The following is a 13,524-nucleotide window of genomic DNA, read 5'->3' as shown; positions in this document are numbered from 1 at the left end:
CATAAACATCCTTTAAGACGCTGAGAGGTGCAAGTAAGAAACCTTAGACAGAAGCAGTTGCCTCTCTCAAAACAGTGAAACTGTGAGGATGGGATTTAAACCAGAACTTGCAGAGTACAACATACTAACCTAAGCACTCGGCCACCTCATCACGTGTAAGCACAGCGTTGTGCTAGAGAAAGGATTAACTTTTGGGACTCGAATGGATGTTCTTACAGAAAAGATGAAGATAAAGGTTGTCATAAGGAGCTTTATCAGTAGCTCTGATCAGTGCCCCAGAATTAAGGCTGATTTATACCTCGGCGTCAAGCTCACGCGTATGCTACGGCGCAGCCTACATGTAGTTGCATAGCACCTCGCTGTGGCCGTCGGCGACATTGACGCGCACCTCTCAAAAAATGTAACGCGTACGCGTAGCTCTGAGATTGGTCGACTTGGTAGCGCTGACGAGTGTGGGCGGAGGTGAGAGCCTCACGAGCGTGAAGTGTGGAGTCCCATGAAAAAAAAAAGTGTGGAGTCCCATGAAGGAGCTCCGCATGGAGACTGTTGTTTTGTGTTTGCCTTTTAATTAAAGTTGTTGCACGTCCACTGGTTCCTGCCTCAAAATGAGCGAATTTGAGCCACATGCACATTAAGGAAGCGTTCAGAAAAAAACAAAACACCAGCGAAGAAACTCAACACAGAGAAACATAAACACCTTCTGCCAGCTAGCGTTTCGGAAGTGTATTGCAGAGCAACATAAACAGTGCGCAGAAGTGTAAGTGCACGGCTACGCGCAAGGCTTGCGCCGTGGATCACGCTGATCACTTGACACAGAAGTATAAACCAGGCTTTATTGTTCAACATTAACTGCAACATGTTTCTTCTGGTTTTGTTGGAGAGAAACTAGACAGAATGCCTGAGTCTAAAAACGGCAGCATAGCTGACCCTGGATTTCTGTCAAAATATGGTTTCAGTGCCCTTGCATTCTTCATTACCTTACCCCAGTCCCTGTACAGCCCAATAAATACATCCCAATCTCAACCCTTTTCTCTGCCGTTCAGCGTTGTGACTCCGCTCCCTTTACCAGATTACCCACAATTCTCTTCTCCCAGATTCACATAAGTAGTGTATACTTTTCTTTAAGTAAAAATGAAACAATGTATAAGTAATTATTTTTGGACAAATCAATACCCTGTTCTGCTGACACAGCATGCACTCATTGGTGCCAGAAGGCTGATTGCTGGCAGTTTAAAGTTTGATGCCACCTTGTCGTTGCATGTCCAGATTGGTACACAGAAGAGTTCGTAGCTGTTATAGCTATACTTTCGCAGAGGCAATATCGTAGCCTATGAGGTCTATCCGAGGTGTGATCATTGCTGGTTGAAAACTTTACCCAGTACCTTGCTGAGATGACTTGAAATACAGTCAGCTCTGGCAATTTTTGTCAGCCTCTTAGTAGGCTTAATGTTCTGTTGAAAAGGATAGCTGTGCTTCTGTTTCTTTAACATGTTGCAACTTTCGTGTAGCTCCTAAACATGCAGCAGGCTGGATTAACCTGTACCATAACATTCTTCAGAATGCAAGCAGAGTGTGTGTAAGAAACCTTCCATGGAAGCACCAGGCTCTCTAAAACACTAAAGCAATTGAACGACGAGAATGGGATTTGAACTTACACAGGCGGAGCACAATGGATTAGCGGTCCATCCCTGCCGGAGGCTGGATTAACTTTTACCATAACATCCTTCAAATCGCTAAGAGGGTGCGAGTAAAACACCTTCCACGGAAGCACCGGGCTCTCTCAAAAACCAGAGCATTTGAGCGACGAGGATGGGATTCGAACCCACGCGTGCAGAGCACAATGGATTAGCAGTCCATCGCCTTAACCACTCGGCCACCTCGTCACATATGTTTCCACTTTACTGATGGAAGCTGGACTGTGGCACATATGTGTACGTGTATGCTTTTGCAACTATTTTCGGTAAGATCACACTCAATTTTGCCATAACATGCTTCAAAGCACGAAGATTACCTTCCACGTAAACACCAGGCTCTCTTAAACGAACGACCAGGCTGGAATTCGACACATGCAAAGCACAATGGATTAGCAGTCCATCGCCTTAACCACTCAGCCACCTCGCTGCGCACATAGGTGCTCTCCTAATGGAGGCTGGACTCTGGCATATACGTATGTTTTTGCAGCTATTTTCGCTAAATATTACATACAATTTTGCCAAAAACATCCTTTAAGACGCTGAGAGGTGCAAGTAGGAAACCTTAGACAGAAGCAGTTGCCTCTCTCAAAACAGTGAAACCATGAGGATGGGATTTAAACCAGAACTTGCAGAGTACAACATACTAACCTAAGCACTCGGCCACCTCGTCACGTGTAAGCACAGCATTGTGCTAGAGAAAGGATTAACTTTTGGGACTCGAATGGATGTTCTTACAGAAAAGAAGATAAAGGTTGTGATAAGGAGCTTTATCAGTAGCTCTGATTAGTGCCCCAGAGTTAAGGCTGATTTATACCTCGGCGTCAAGCTCACGCGTATGCCACGGCGCAGACTACACGTGGTTGCATAGCACCTCGCTGTGGCCGTCAGCGACATTGACGTGCACCTCTCAAAAAATGTAATGTGTACGCGTAGCTCTGAGATTGGTCGACTTGGTAGCGCTGACGAGTGTGGGCGGAGGTGAGAGCCACACGAGCGTGAAGCAGCGGGTGTTTACAAGTGTGGAGTCCCATGGAGGAGCTCCGGATGGAGACTGTTGCTTTGTGTTTACCTTTTAATTAAAATTGTTGCACGTCCACTGGTTCCTGCCTCAAAATGAGTGAATTTGAGCCACTTGCACATTAAGGAAGCGTTCATTGCATGTCCAGATTGGTACACAGAACAGTTATAGTTATAGCTGTTATAGTTATTCGTTTGCAGAGGCAATATCATAACCGATGAGGTCTATCTGAGGCTTGATCATTGCTGGTTGAAAACTTTACCCAATACCTCGCTGAGATGACTTGAAATACAGTCAGCTCTGGCAGTTTTTGTCAGCCTCTTAGTAGGCTTAATGTTCTGTTGAAAAGGAAAGCTGTGTTTCTGTCTCTTTAACATGTTGCAACTTTTGTTGAGCTCCTAAACATGCAGCAGGCTGGATTAACCAGGGTTAAGAGGGTGCGAGTAAAACACCTTCCACGGAAGCACTGGGCTCTCTCAAACACCAGAAAAAATGAGTGACGAGGATGGGATTCAAACCCACACATGCAGTGCACAACGGACTAGAAGTGCATCACCTTAACTACTCGGCCACCTCATCATGTGTGCTTCTACTTCTTTGATGGAGGCTGGACTGCGGCACATATTTGTATATGTATGTTTCTGCAATTATGTTCGGTAAGATGACTTTCCATTTTGCCATAACATGCTTCGAAGCTTGAAGATGGTGTGAGTAAGATAACTTCCCCAGAAGCACCGGGCTCTCTTAAATGAACGATGAGGATGGGATTTGAACCCATGCATCCAGAGAACAATAGATTAGCAGTCCATCACCTCAACCACCTTGTCATGCATTTAGGTACTTTCCAGATGGGGGCTGGACTATGGTATGTATTTGCAGCTATTTTCGGTACAGACGACATTACATTTTGCAGGAACATCCTTCAAAACGCTAAGAGGGTGCGAGTAAAACACCTTCCACAGAACCACCAGGCTCTCTTAAATACCAGAGTATGTGAGCAACGGGAATGGGATTGGAACGCACACGTGCAGAGGACACCCAATTAGCAGTCCATCGCCTTAACCACTCGGCCACCTTGTCACATATGTTCTCATTTTTCTGATGGAGGCTGGACTGTGGCACATATGTGTATATAGAGACAAGATGGCAGCGCGTTCAGTTCGCGAGGCTCAGTGTCTCTCCAGTTTCTGCAATTTTGCAGTATTATTCCTGCTCATTTCGGGTCTGTTCGTGCAGAACAGCAGTGCCTTTGGGTCGTACACCCGACAGGATTTTGGATATTGGATATTCCGGACAGTTTTATTAACAATCTTCGACTCATCCCTGAGATCGCCAGAAGCCTAACTGTGGGCCTCCACGCAAGTATGCTGCAGCTGCTCTGTTAAAAATAAATCTAATGCTTGTAACCTCCTCCTGGCGAGGAGAAAGTCTCAGACCCTGGATCACAGTTCTTCTAGGGAGGGACTGTCACATGCTCTGTGAGAGCATACTATCGACACCACAACTTGCCATAATAACAAAGCACAGCATGTGTTGAATGAACTCCGTGTTGACAGAGCCGTGTCCTTATTACAAGCAACAAGCTAACGATGACAAGCTAAGCTGAGAGGGCCAGTGGCGCAATGGATAACGCGTCTGACTACGGATCAGAAGATTCTAGGTTCGACTCCTGGCTGGCTCGCTTTGGTGTTTTTGCTTTGCTGTCAGTCAGTGCACTGCGGTTGCCTATCCCCCTGCTGGAGCTGTTCAGTTCCACTCTGGAGTGAATCGAGTTTCTGGGGCCGCCAGCACAGAGCCCGTGGGGTGCTCCCCTGGTTTCAAAGGCTGTCCCAACTGCTGATTTTTCTTAACGTCTACTACAGCTACACCAACCGTAAATCCAGCCAACTTTTTGCAAAAGTCCCTACCACTTTGAAGTCACCCAGCCAACTTGCAGCGTAATCTCTTCCTCTTGTAAGTCTCTGAGCTGCAGCAATACCTAAGTGCTCTGATAAAACATGCATAAAATAAACTATGGCTTTTAACCTCCTCTTGGAGAGGAGAGAGTCTCCGACCCTGGATCTCAGGTCTTCTATGGAGGGACTGTCAGGAATCCTGTAAGAGCATCCCATCCACACAACCTCTTGCCATAAAAACAAAGCAGACTGTGTGGTGACGGAACTCTAGGTTGACAGAGCCTTGTCCTTGTTTTAAACAATGTTCTAACAAGGTGCTGAACAGAGTGCCAGTGGCACAAAGAATAACGCTTATGACTATGGATGAGAAGATTCTAGCTTACGGAAACCATGAGACTATATGAGATCAGAAAGAACTGAAGTTTGTGCAGACTGGCCCTCACAAGTGATATCTCCCATATGGTCTAGCGGTCAGGATTCCTGGTTTTCACCCAGCGGCCCGGCTTGGACTCCCGGTATAGGAAGGCTTGAGCGTTTTTGCTTCTGCCCTTTTTGGCCAGCAGTCGGACTGTAGCAACCTTAAGAGGGTCGGCTTGTGGAAAGCAGTCATAAGCCTTCGATAGCTCAGTTGGTAGAGCGGAGGACTGTAGGTGGGTTGTTGGCAATCCTTAGGTCGCTGGTTCGACTCCGGCTCGAAGGAGATCTTTTGCGCTCAGAGCTGCTTTCATACCTGTGCAGTTCGAAAATATCTTTGTCGCTAGAGCTCAAAGTTCACCATAGAGGTGAAAAGGAAGTTCCCTGACCGGGAATCGAACCCGGGCCGCGGCGGTGAGAGCGCCGAATCCTAACCACTAGACCACCAGGGAAGGCTGGCAGAATTTTGCCCTCAAGCCTAACTGTGGGCCTCCACGCAAGTATGCCGCAGCTGCTCTGTCAAAAATAAATCTAATGTTTGTAACCTCCTCCTGGCGAGGAGAATGTCTCAGACCCTGGATCACAGTTCTTCTAGGGAGGGACTGTCACATGCTCTGTGAGAGCATACTATCTACACCACAACTTGCCATAATAACAAAGCACAGCATGTGTTGAATGAACTCCGTGTTGACAGAGCCGTGTCCTTATTACAAGCAACAAGCTAACGATGACAAACTAAGCAGACAGCAACCTTAAGAGGGTGGGCTTGTGGAAAGCTCTCGTAAGCCTTCGGTAGACCACCAGGGGAGGCTGGCAGAATTTTGCCCTCAAGCCTAACTGTGGGCCTCCACGCAAGTATGCTGCAGCTTCTCTGTTAAAAATAAATCTAATGCTTGTAACCTCCTCCTGGCGAGGAGAAAGTCTCAAACCCTGGATCACAGTTCTTCTAGGGAGGGACTGTCACATGCTCTTTGAGAGCATACTATCGACACCACAACTTGCCATAATAACAAAGCACAGCATGTGTTGAATGAACTCTGTGTTGACAGAGCCGTGTCCTTATTACAAGCAACAAGCTAACGATGACAACCTAAGCAGACAGGGCCAGTGGCGCAATGGATAATGTGTCTGACTACGGATCAGAAGATTCTAGGTTCGACTCCTGGCTGGCTCTCTTTGGTCTTTTTGCTTTGCTGTCAGTCAGTGTACGGCGGTCGCCTTTCCCCCACTGGAGCTGTTCAGTTCCACTCTGGAGTGAATCGAGTTTCTGGGGCCGCCAGCACAGAGCCCGTGGGGTGCTCCCCTGGTTTCAAAGGCTGTCCCAACTGCTGATTTTTATTAACGTCTACTACAGCTACACCAATCGTATACCCAGCCTACTTGTTGCAAAAGTCCATACCACTTTGAAGTCACCCAGCCAACTTGCAGCGTAATCTCTTCCTCTTGTAAGTCTCTGAGCTGCAGCAATACCTAAGTGCTTTGATAAAACATGCATAAAATAAACTATGGCTTTTAACCTCCTCTTGGAGAGGAGAGAGTCTCCGACCCTGGATCTCAGGTCTTCTATGGAGGGACTGTCAGGAATCCTGTAAGAGCATCCCATCCACACAACTTCTTGCCATAAAAACAAAGCAGACTGTGTGGTGACGGAACTCCAGGTTGACAGAGCCTTGTCCTTGTTTCAAACAATGTTCTAACAAGGTGCTGAACAGAGTGCCAGTGGCACAAAGGATAACGCTTATGACTATGGATGAGAAGATTCTAGCTTACGGAAACCATGAGACTATATGAGATCAGAAAGAACTGAAGTTTGAGCAGACTGGCCCTCACAAGTGAAATCTCCCATATGGTCTAGCGGTCAGGATTCCTGGTTTTCACCCAGCGGCCCGGCTTGGACTCCCGGTATAGGAAGGCTTGAGCGTTTTTGCTTCTGCCCTTTTTGGCCAGCAGTCGGACTGTAGCAACCTTAAGAGGGTCGGCTTGTGGAAAGCTCTCATAAGCCTTCGATAGCTCAGTTGGTAGAGCGGAGGACTGTAGGTGGGTTGTTGGCAATCCTTAGGTCGCTGGTTCGACTCCGGCTCGAAGGAGATCTTTTGCGCTCAGAGCTGCTTTCATACCTGTGCAGTTCGAAAATATCTTTGTCGCTAGAGCTCAAAGTTCACCATAGAGGTGAAAAGGAAGTTCCCTGACCGGGAATCGAACCCGGGCCGCGGCGGTGAGAGCGCCGAATCCTAACCACTAGACCACCAGGGAAGGCTGGCAGAATTTTGCCCTCAAGCCTAACTGTGGGCCTCCACGCAAGTATGCCGCAGCTGCTCTGTCAAAAATAAATCTAATGTTAGTAACCTCCTCCTGGCGAGGAGAATGTCTCAGACCCTGGATCACAGTTCTTCTAGGGAGGGACTGTCACATGCTCTGTGAGAGCATACTATCTACACCACAACTTGCCATAATAACAAAGCACAGCATGTGTTGAATGAACTCCGTGTTGACAGAGCCATGTCCTTATTACAAGCAACAAGCTAACGATGACAAACTAAGCAGACAGCAACCTTAAGAGGGTGGGCTTGTGGAAAGCTCTCGTAAGCCTTCGGTAGACCACCAGGGGAGGCTGGCAGAATTTTGCCCTCAAGCCTAACTGTGGGCCTCCACGCAAGTATGCTGCAGCTTCTCTGTTAAAAATAAATCTAATGCTTGTAACCTCCTCCTGGCGAGGAGAAAGTCTCAAACCCTGGATCACAGTTCTTCTAGGGAGGGACTGTCACATGCTCTTTGAGAGCATACTATCGACACCACAACTTGCCATAATAACAAAGCACAGCATGTGTTGAATGAACTCTGTGTTGACAGAGCCGTGTCCTTATTACAAGCAACAAGCTAACGATGACAACCTAAGCAGACAGGGCCAGTGGCGCAATGGATAATGTGTCTGACTACGGATCAGAAGATTCTAGGTTCGACTCCTGGCTGGCTCTCTTTGGTCTCTTTGCTTTGCTGTCAGTCAGTGTACGGCGGTCGCCTTTCCCCCCACTGGAGCTGTTCAGTTCCACTCTGGAGTGAATCGAGTTTCTGGGGCCGCCAGCACAGAGCCCGTAGGGTGCTCCCCTGGTTTCAAAGGCTGTCCCAACTGCTGATTTTTATTAACGTCTACTACAGTTACACCAATCGTATACCCAGCCTACTTGTTGCAAAAGTCCATACCACTTTGAAGTCACCCAGCCAACTTGCAGCGTAATCTCTTCCTCTTGTAAGTCTCTGAGCTGCAGCATTACCTAAGTGCTTTGATAAAACATGCATAAAATAAACTATGGCTTTTAACCTCCTCTTGGAGAGGAGAGAGTCTCCGACCCTGGATCTCAGGTCTTCTATGGAGGGACTGTCAGGAATCCTGTAAGAGCATCCCATCCACACAACTTCTTGCCATAAAAACAAAGCAGAATGTGTGGTGACTGAACTCCAGGTTGACAGAGCCTTGTCCTTGTTTCAAACAATGTTCTAACAAGGTGCTGAACAGAGTGCCAGTGGCACAAAGGATAACGCTTATGACTATGGATCAGAAGATTCTAGCTTACGGAAACCATGAGACTGTGTATGAGATCAGAAAGAACTGAAGTTTGTGCAGACCGGCCCTCACAAGTGATAGTTCCCATATGGTCTAGCGGTCAGGATTCCTGGTTTTCACCCAGCGGCCCGGCTTGGACTCCCGGTATAGGAAGGCTCGAGTGTTTTTGCTTCTGCCCTTTTTGGCCAGCAGTCGGACTGCAGCAACCTTAAGAGGGTGGGCTTGTGGAAAACTCTCATAAGCCTTCGATAGCTCAGTTGGTGGAGCGGAGGACTGTAGGTGGGTTGTTGTTAATCCTTAGGTCGCTGGCTCGAAGGAGGTCTTTTGCGCTCAGAGCTGCTTTCATGCCTGTGCAGTTCGAACATATCTTTGTTGTTAGAGCTCAAAGTTCACCATAGAGGTGAAAAGGAAGGGACTGTCACATGCGCTGTGAGAGCATCCTATCGACACCACAACTTGCCATAATAACAAAGCACAGCATTTAAACAACATTTACCGGTAGGAATGACGTCTTGGTTTACTCATTCTCTCTTTTTATTGCCGTATATACGGCTATTACACAATCATAATACACTGTGATAGCCTGGGTCGTTAGTTGCATTGTTTTGTTTTCTCACTACAATCGATCGGCTTAATCGAGCAGAGACCATCTCATTCAGGCGATCTCGGACCGATTGATTTGGCGCGGATTCGAGCGAGATTGCTGAATTCACATATGCCAAACGAATTGCGCTAACGGGGCAAACAAGACAGATTCCGAAACAAACGTCTATGTGTGAAAGCACCCTAAGATTGTATTTACACGCAATTGACAGACAGTCACAGCCAAACTTGTGTGACAAGGCAGCACTGGCCTGATTGGGCCAGTAACATTCTGTACACTGGCCCAAGCGTCTCGCACACTGACCCCGGGCCATTGGGCAGTCTGTCAAGCCCTGAATTATGTTTCCTTTGGTTTGTTCGGTTTGTTTTACTTCATAACAGGATCTGCTGCCTAATTGAAGGCATGTGATAGCGACACCCGGTGGTTATTCATTGAATAATGCATTCATTGAATGTTCATTTTTGTATAGCAAGCCAAATTCTATTGATATTTATAAAAAACCTCGCGGGCCCCCATAGTTTGGACAGCCCTGGTCTATAGATTCTAACTATCAAAATGTAACTTGTTTTTGTGCCAATTTTGTTTTCTTTCCTTCGGTTTTTAGTTGAACAGAACATGTGTGAGCACCTCAGCTTTCTTGATAGCCTCTTATTCACCTGGTAGGTAACAAAGATGTTTTTCCCTCTAATTATAACTTGTGTTTGTGCATACAAATATGCATAAACATTCACAAAAGCATATATAAGATACCCTGTGACAAAACCTTTTCCTTTTGACACAGTAAAGCGATCCCATACTGGATATGTTTGCTACTTTTGGCCTTTGTAGATAATTGTTTGTACATTAATCACAAATGGATGAGAAACACTGTAACTTCAAACTCATTTGTGTTCATTCCAGGTGCTGTGAAATGTTGTGTATAATCTGCAGAGGTAATCAGGTGTAAAGTGCTATATATCTGATCCAGTCCTCCAGCATATTTTTTTGCTTCAAATTAAAGTCTTTTACACTAAAAACATTATGAAATTGGTCTTTTGTCGGTGATAATTGATTTATATTATCTGAAATATAACTAATTGTATTATATTTAAATGTTATACATTTAATTAGTGTGAATTATCAATTAATATGAAAATATACATTTAAATATGCATCTAATTTTGCTTCAATATATAAAGATTTTACTGTGTATTGACCTGTTTGTGAAGCTAAATCTTTAACTTAAGTTGATTGATTTGCACTGATATTATGTTTTAAATTGCCGTCTTAAACATTTGCTGCATCAGCAGTGTTTATTTCTGGATTGTAAATGTATTCAGATTCCTTATATTTTATATTATGATATATCTATAATCTACAACAAAGAACTGAATTGCACTGACTCTGGAAAAATGAGTCAAACTGACTCTCTCATGTGTCTTATGATTGGCTGTTTACTGCACTTGTGTGCTTGTGAGATTGGCTGTTTGCTGCACGTCACACTTTCAGCTGCGTATGCTCCAGAGTTGATCACAAACTAAAATCAAGTCAACAGGAAAGGTTTATATCAAGCAATGTCAAATCAGTTAACATCGTTGTGACCAGGTTGGGTTTATTTGATTTTGTCAACTTCCAGAGCTTCCTCACTTAACCAGGAGGAGGGAAGATGCACTCAATTTGCATAGTGACATTCTGAAATCCAATTGAAACTAGCCTAATAGACAAAAATAATCAATGCAGCTGAACCAATGCACAAAAAAATCACAACACATTAAAACGTTACCAAGACAGACACACACAAGAGTTTTTTTTTTGTTGCTATGGGCACAAATCAAGCAACATGTAACAAACTAATCAAGAAAGTAACTTCTAGTCAGAAACTTCCACAGCACAGCAGCTTCTAAATGCACCCACTCTGTCTCAGGCAGGCTCATATCTAGTAGCAGCTGGGCAGAGTTAATCTGAAAGCAAGTTAGGCTGCGGTCATACAGAGTTTTTTGCTTGCGAAATTATGTTGTACAGCACTGCGAAAAGGGGCGGGATAAAACATTATGATTAGACGTTAATAAAAGCAAGCAATTACTCCATATTTAAATTTCATGTCCAGAGAGGTCATTTTTTGATCATCTATTCGTCTCATGCTCTCACATGGTGCGATTTCAAGCTTTGGTCTTACCTTTGTCGTATTATCCACTATCAAATCTGTCATCCATCTATATATTTAGAACTAGGAAATAATTATATCATAAGTGAAATTATTGTATAGACAGTTTATACAAGGTAATTCAACGACAAGAGTTCACTTTCATATCTACACAATGCAGAACTTTTAATGTGATTAACCTGTTACACCTACACCAACTACAGCATTTCTCAGACTTCTTTTTCACTATGGTGTAATTACAGTGGTGGACATCACATAAAACAACAACTGCACTTACTCCTGTAACTTGTTTGCAACAATGAATTTAAATCTTTGTGTCACATAATCATTTAAATAAATGGATCATCATCATGTGCAGTTATCTTTAATAATAGATGCCTTATAGGCCAGACCATTAACTGGATAGAATTGTTTTACATATAAGAAACCTGTTAACAGGTATAGCTGTTCATGCCAATACCAACTTGATAGCCTAAAGCATTACATAAACAGGACCTGCCGTACATCTCTTAAGACAAATAAGCAAAGGTGTCTATAACAATACATGCTTGATTTCCCAAATCATTACAATTGTTACATCTGAATGGTGCCTTTTCACATATTTTTAAAAGCTAGCCAACCATTAGTAAGCATAGTTCTTCACCAATACCAGTTTAATACCTCTCAGTAGTGATTATTAAACCACACTGAACTGAGCTAAACCGAATTGAATTTAAACACTGAAAACTGAACTACACTTTCAATTTACTATGATCTTGTATGTGAAGCTGCTTTGACACAATCTACATTGTAAAAGTGCTTTACAAATAAAGGTGAATTGAATTGAATTGAGTATGTGTGTAAGAGAGTGATGTTTGCAGCTGTTGCAAGAAAACTCCAGAAAACATGTTGCTCTCCATGAATTTCTATGGGTGATTCTATAGTTGCAGGTATATTTAGAGCCATCCTTTTCTCAGCTTTTAAAAAAATTACATTTTTGATTATTAAAAAAATGCGTTCATCACTTTCAGAAATCCCTGTAAAACGTCAGAATTCTGAAAAAAATCTCCTAATTAGTCAGTGTATTTTTCCCATCTTGTATCATTGTGCATCATTTTAATTTTACATTTATAAACTATGAACTGCCAAAACTGTTACACCAATTACAAAAGGAAAACTGAATATTTTATTAATTACATAATGGACAATTGTCAAAATATTTTAATCCTGATTTCATTAGTGTCATATGATCTTTCCACTTCAAGTAGAATGTTTGGCTAAAAAGTTTACTAAAACTAAATATTATTACTGTCAATTCAGTTACAATTTAGTAACTACCCATAATCATTTTTCTTGCTATGATATATTTTTATTACTAAATTCATCCATAACAGAGTTGACAAATAATATAGAAGAAAAACTTTTTATTCCCTAAAAGTAAAACATTTAATCATTTATGTTTGGCAAAATCTGAATTATAAAAGCTAAATACGCTTTCACTAAGATGCTGGAAATAATTGCTGTTTTTAAAGTTTTATTCTTCAACATTCTGAAATATCAAATATACATGCAATATAATCACCCATATTGCTTTAAATGCATATAATAATGTTTACAGTAACTGTAGTGTTGTTGCGATGCTGGAATTTCCAGCTTTGAGATAATACCTTCAAAAAATATCATTTTCTATACTTTGTGATTTAAAAAAAATCTTAATATTATTATGAATTATTATTTAATGCACCAGAGCCAATATGGTCATCAGTATTTTTAATAAATATAAGCAAATGTTTGAATAGCAGATCTTTGCATATTAGCCTACTTGTTAGTGGTAGATTGCTAATACATGATCATTTTAAAGGCCCGTGCACAGCGGGACGCTTTTTGCTCGTGTTTTCCGTCAACATTTAACACCTCGTGACCAAATAAAGGGCGTCAATGTGATCGTGCACACCAACGCGCAAAGTGGCAGACTTAAAAGCATTATTTTAAAAAAAAAACGCCTCATGCTTGTTTTTTGTTTTGACACGGCGCGATAAAACCTTCTCCACCAATGAGGTTGGCACTTTTGTTTACATGCACGGAGCTGCTGAAGTTACAGTAAACAGCACTTGGAGGCGCTCAAGCGCAAAGCTGTTAATGCGAGCGCACATTGAAGAAGACACCCAGAGGCGATAAGAATGTGAAGCTGCTTATTGCTCTTTAAACAATATTC

At 43.2% G+C, this 13,524-nt stretch overlaps 1 protein-coding gene and 8 non-coding genes across 9 annotated transcripts in view; 5 read left to right on the top strand and 4 right to left on the bottom strand.

The window, feature by feature from the left end:
* The window catches only part of LOC130222028 (NLR family CARD domain-containing protein 3-like), a 503,712-nt gene that overhangs the window by 68,404 nt on the left and 421,784 nt on the right, over positions 1–13,524 (bottom strand).
* On the top strand, positions 1,302–1,442 carry LOC130224251 (U4 spliceosomal RNA). The gene has a single exon (XR_008837318.1). It is a non-coding gene; the product is annotated as a U4 spliceosomal RNA (small nuclear RNA).
* On the bottom strand, positions 1,802–1,883 carry trnas-gcu (transfer RNA serine (anticodon GCU)). Its single transcript has one exon. It is a non-coding gene; the product is annotated as a tRNA-Ser (tRNA).
* On the top strand, positions 2,901–3,041 carry LOC130224268 (U4 spliceosomal RNA). Its single transcript, XR_008837335.1, has one exon. It is a non-coding gene; the product is annotated as a U4 spliceosomal RNA (small nuclear RNA).
* Positions 4,321–4,393, top strand: trnar-acg (transfer RNA arginine (anticodon ACG)). Its single transcript has one exon. It is a non-coding gene; the product is annotated as a tRNA-Arg (tRNA).
* Positions 5,221–5,307, top strand: trnay-gua (transfer RNA tyrosine (anticodon GUA)). Its single transcript is given in 2 exon segments — positions 5,221–5,257; positions 5,272–5,307. It is a non-coding gene; the product is annotated as a tRNA-Tyr (tRNA).
* trnae-cuc (transfer RNA glutamic acid (anticodon CUC)) lies at positions 5,402–5,473 on the bottom strand. The gene has a single exon. It is a non-coding gene; the product is annotated as a tRNA-Glu (tRNA).
* trnay-gua (transfer RNA tyrosine (anticodon GUA)) lies at positions 7,022–7,108 on the top strand. Its single transcript is given in 2 exon segments — positions 7,022–7,058; positions 7,073–7,108. It is a non-coding gene; the product is annotated as a tRNA-Tyr (tRNA).
* On the bottom strand, positions 7,203–7,274 carry trnae-cuc (transfer RNA glutamic acid (anticodon CUC)). The gene has a single exon. It is a non-coding gene; the product is annotated as a tRNA-Glu (tRNA).

This window comes from Danio aesculapii, chromosome 4, assembly GCF_903798145.1.
Source record: "Danio aesculapii chromosome 4, fDanAes4.1, whole genome shotgun sequence".
Taxonomy (NCBI): Eukaryota; Metazoa; Chordata; class Actinopteri; order Cypriniformes; family Danionidae; genus Danio; species Danio aesculapii.
This window is presented reverse-complemented; position numbering and strand designations above follow the sequence as displayed.